The sequence below is a fragment of the Vulpes lagopus genome, chromosome 4 (genome assembly GCF_018345385.1).
Source record: "Vulpes lagopus strain Blue_001 chromosome 4, ASM1834538v1, whole genome shotgun sequence".
NCBI classification, from domain to species: Eukaryota; Metazoa; Chordata; class Mammalia; order Carnivora; family Canidae; genus Vulpes; species Vulpes lagopus.
In genome coordinates, this window is record NC_054827.1 from 13,792,347 (window position 1) to 13,797,119 (window position 4,773).

The 4,773-nt window shown below is 37.0% G+C and overlaps 1 pseudogene; it reads right to left on the reverse strand.

The window, feature by feature from the left end:
• Positions 1-1,378: 1,378 nt before the first annotated feature.
• On the reverse strand, positions 1,379-2,247 carry LOC121488674 (annotated as a pseudogene).
• Positions 2,248-4,773: the final 2,526 nt, after the last annotated feature.

Genomic DNA, 4,773 nt, shown 5'->3' on the forward strand with positions numbered 1-4,773 from the left:
TAGTGACTATAATTAATAACACATTGCACAACTGAAAGTTGCTAAGAGAGTAAAGCTTAAAAGTTCTCAACACAAGAAAAAAAATGTTGTAACTATGTATGGTGACTGATGGTAACTAGATTTATTGTAGTGATCTTTTTGCAGTGTATATACGAATATGAAATCATTATGTTGTACACTTGAAACTAACATGTTAATTATACCTCAATAAGAAAACAATCAATTATAAGTAAAAAATTTAAAAACTTAATTTTTCGCTTGTTATGATGGAAGGAAACAATTAATTTTTATATATTGGTATCCAATAACTTGGCTAACTAAAGTCACTAATTAAATTTAATAATCTGTTGAGATCCTTTTGGATAGTCTATGTACAACACCAGATTGTGAATAGGAGCAGCTTTTTTTTTAATAGGAGCAGTTTTTATCCTTGTGTTCATATTCTTATACTCTTTTTCTTTATCTTGTTTATTAAATTGGCTAGGATATTTTTGTCTCATTCTCCATTCCAGAGGGAAAGCTTCTCACGTTTAATCATGCTTGTGTAAGATTATTTATAGGTGCATTTTATTAGATTCAAGCAGTTTTATTTATATTTGCTAGAAGTTCTAATCATGAATATACATTGAATTTTGGCAAGTTCTTTTTCAGCATTTATCTAGATGGTAATATGATGCTTATCCCTTCATTCTGTTGATGTGATAAATATCATCCTTTTTTCAAATGTTAAACCATTCTCTCTTTTTTTGTTCCAAGCATGATGGATTTATTTTTTTTTTAAGATTTTATTTCTTTATTTGAGAGAGAGAGGGAGAGGGAGCACAAGCATGGAAGGGGCAGAGGGTGAGGAAGAAGGAGACTTCCCGATGAGCAGGGAGCCTGATGTGGGGCTCAATCCCAGGACCCCAGGATCATGACCCGAGCTGAAGGCAGACACTTAACTGAGCCAGGCACCCCCATGATGGATTTATTCTATTTTACTCTGCTGTAAAACCAAAGATTCCATTGTAGCACAGAGGCCATTATATTTCTAAAGGTCTTGAAAAAGTGGTGTGGCACATGCAAGACATGATGTACAAATTGAAGAACTGGGTCATTTCCTTTATAACATGATACAACATTGTCACTGAGGCAGGCATGCAAAATAACAGTGTGGCATGGAACAAAAATGTAGCACAAACATGATGATTTCCAAGCATGCCTTTAAGCACCGACCTTAGGATGGACTTATGGTCCCTAGATTTGGGGGAAGATTTAGGGGAAGATTACCATTCTTTGGGAGAATAAAAAGTTCACACTTCTGAAATTTCACAGAATTTTAAGGCCAAAAGATAGCAAGCTCATTTCTCTTCCTTAAAACCACATGAAGCTTCATTGTTCAATCCCATCCCAACCTGTGACCTCCCACCTGGATGTTCTTTCCATCAATTCAAGCTGATAGGTTCAAACTTATAGGGTCCCCTTCCTGGTGGAAGGGTTTGAGGATAACCCAGTCCAATCAAGCTGGGATTATTGCTTTAGCAGATAAAGAAGTTCTACAAGCCAGTATGTAGTTAGCACCAGTGTCAAAACAGGTGGTTGCAAGGCTATGCAAACAAGGTTCACTTGTGTTTCAATCTTCTCACTTGAACCCCCTGGTCGATATAGGCTCCAACTCAGTTTCATCATTTTCTTGAGTGTACAGCTGGAGGTCTGCCACCTTGAAACCCAGGGCAAAATTATTTTGTGACTGTTTGGATTTGGCTCTGCCAAAACTCATCAGGGAGCCGTCAAGCCAACCTCCAAAGGCTAACACAGCCCAGGTGTAAATGGTTGGTCCAGAAAAATCTATATCAACATTACTGTCAAGGCAGAGACAATCTTATTTATAGGGGACTTCAATTTCCCACTCTTTTTTCCTGTGGTCAGCACAAGCAGGGCATCAAGAGTCACCTTCAAGCCTTCAAGCAACTTATTCCACAAAGAAATTTCTGCCCTGAAAGGGCTATCTCTTTCATTTTAGGTTGAAAATAAGTCACAGTTACAGATCTTATATTTGGTCTCTAGGTTGTCTGAAGCTTTCCCTGTCTGTGTAAGCATGACCAGAGTAGAGAATTCTACTAATATAGTAGAATTGGTTCTCCAATTCTTGTGCTATACTGACTATACCAAACCCAATCCTCTGTTGAAGACATCCTTGGCAGCCATTCCTAGCCCTCAGTAAGTCTGCGTGTTACATACATCTTCAGCCAGAGGGCCTGTCTCCATGCTGCTAGGGCGACCCAAATATTAAACCATTCTTGCCTTCCTGGAATAGCCCAGTGTATTCACCAGGCACTGCTGGATTTGTTTTGCTAATAGTTGGTTTAATTTTTTTTTTTTACATTTATGTAAAACATCATGTTATACTGACCTGTTCTACCCCTTTTATAATGTTCTTGTCAGGTTTTGGTATCAAGGTAACACCAGCCTCAGAAGGCAAAATGGAAAGTGTCTCACTTTTTCTATTCTCCGGAAAAGTTTATCTACAACTGGCATTTTTTTCTTTCTCAAATATTTGGTAAAAATTCACCAGTGAAGTCATCTGGACTTGAGGTTTGGGGTTGGGTTTTTTTTTTTTTTTGGATTTGGGGTTTTAAATGGAAAGTTTAAAAATATGTATTCCATTTTCTTCATTGTTATAGGACTGTAGAGATTTTTGTGTTCATTTAGAGGTAAACTGCTTTTCTGGAAAATTGTCCATTGGTAAAAATTTTTTAGTTATTCACACATTGGTTATAATATCTTCTTACAATATTTTAAATATTTGTAAGATCTATAACAGTGTCTCCTCTTTCATTCTTGATGTGGAATATTTTTGCCTTTTTTCCCTTGATCTCACTAGGGAATTTGGACTTTCCAAAGAACCAACGTCTAGTTCTTTCCAAAGAAAGAACTCTTATTCGTCTTTCCAAAGAACCAACATCTAGTTTTGTTAAGCCTCTCTAGTCTGTATTTATTTTATATTTCCACTTAGTTATTTCTCCCCTTGTCTTTATGATTTCCTCTCTTCCACTCTGAGTTTGATATTTTTCCAACTTTTTGAGATAGATGCTTAGATCACTGCCTTTTCAGCTATTCTTCTTTTCTAGTGTATGTGTTATAAGGATATTTTATTTTTATTTATTTTTTAAAGATTTTTAAATTTTATTTATTCATAGAGACAGAGAGAGAGAGAGAGAGGCAGAGACACAGGCACCATACAGAGAGCCTGACGTGGGACTCGATTCCGGGTCTCCAGGATCACGCCCTGGGCTGCAGGCGGCGCTAAACCACTGCGCCACCAGGGCTGCCCTGTGTTATAAGGATATAAATTTTCCTCTAAGTATGGCTTTAGCTGTACCAACATGCTTTGCAATGTCTTCATTATTATTCCAGTAAACTATTTTCTAATTTCCCTTGTTATTTCTTCATTGATTTATGAGTTACTAAGGATAATTCTTTCTTTTCTTTATTTTTCCTTTTAGTTAGAGAGTGTGAGCAAGCATGGGGGCTAGGGGCAGAGGGAGAGGGAAAGAGAGAGTCTCAAGCAGGCTCCATGCCCAGTGCAGAGCCCAATGCAAAGCTTGAACTCCTGACCCTGATATCATGACCTAAAATAAAATCAAGAGTTGGTCACTTAACTAACTGAACCACCCAGGCGCCCTGGAAGGGATAATCCTTAATTTCCATACCTGGAAATCTGTTCAAATGATATTATAATTTGTTTCTTTTTTTTTTTTTTTAAAGATTTTATTTATTTACTCATGAGAGACAGAGAGAGGGAGAGAGGCAGAGACACAGGCAGAGGGAGAAGCAGGCTCCATGCAGGGAGCCCCACGTGGGACTCAATCCCGGGTCTCCAGGAGCATGCCCTGGGCTGAAGGTAGGCGCTAAACCCCTGAGCCACCCCGGCTGCCCTTATAATTTATTTCTAATGTGTTTCCACCACTGCCTGACAACAAACTGTATGATTTCAATGCTTTGTTTTTTGTTGAGATTTGATTTAAACCTAGCATGTGGTAATTTTTATAAATATTTCAAGTGTAATTTTGAAAAAGAAATCTACAGTATTAGGTAAAATATTCTTTATATATCAATTAGGTCAGATTTGTTAATTTTTTTAAAGATTTTATTTCTTTATTCATGAGAGACACATAGAGAGAGAAGCAGAGACAGGCAGAGAGAGAAGCAGGCTCCATGCAGAGAGCCCAATGTGGGACTCGATCCTGGATCCCAGGATCACATCCGGAGTCAAAGGCAGAAGCTCAACTACTGAGCCACCTAGGTGCCCCCAGATTTGTTACCTGTGAAATTCAAATCTATATTCTTTTGTCTCCTTAATGAGTAAGGCTTGTGATTTTTTTTGCCTGATACATTTTGAGATTATTATGTTCATAGAGTTTTAGGATCACTATATATTTCTGGTAAATTAAGCAATTTATTATAAAATAGTCTGTCTCTACTAGTTATTTTTTCCTTAAGGTCCACTTTGTCTGATGTTTACATGGTACATCTCTTTTTTATTCCCTTACTTTCAATATTTGTGTCCTTATTTTTGTGATGTGTTTCTTGTAAGCAGCATATAGTTGTTTTCTTAATCCAGGTCTACTGTCTTACCATTCACTTTCTAGTTGTCCCATCGATCCTATATTTCTTTTCTTCCTTTCAAATTGATTGTTTCTGTTATTTCATTTTCTCACTTATTCCGGTATTAATATATTATTTTTTTATTCTTTTAATAGTTACCCTACATACCCCCTTTCTGAAAAAATT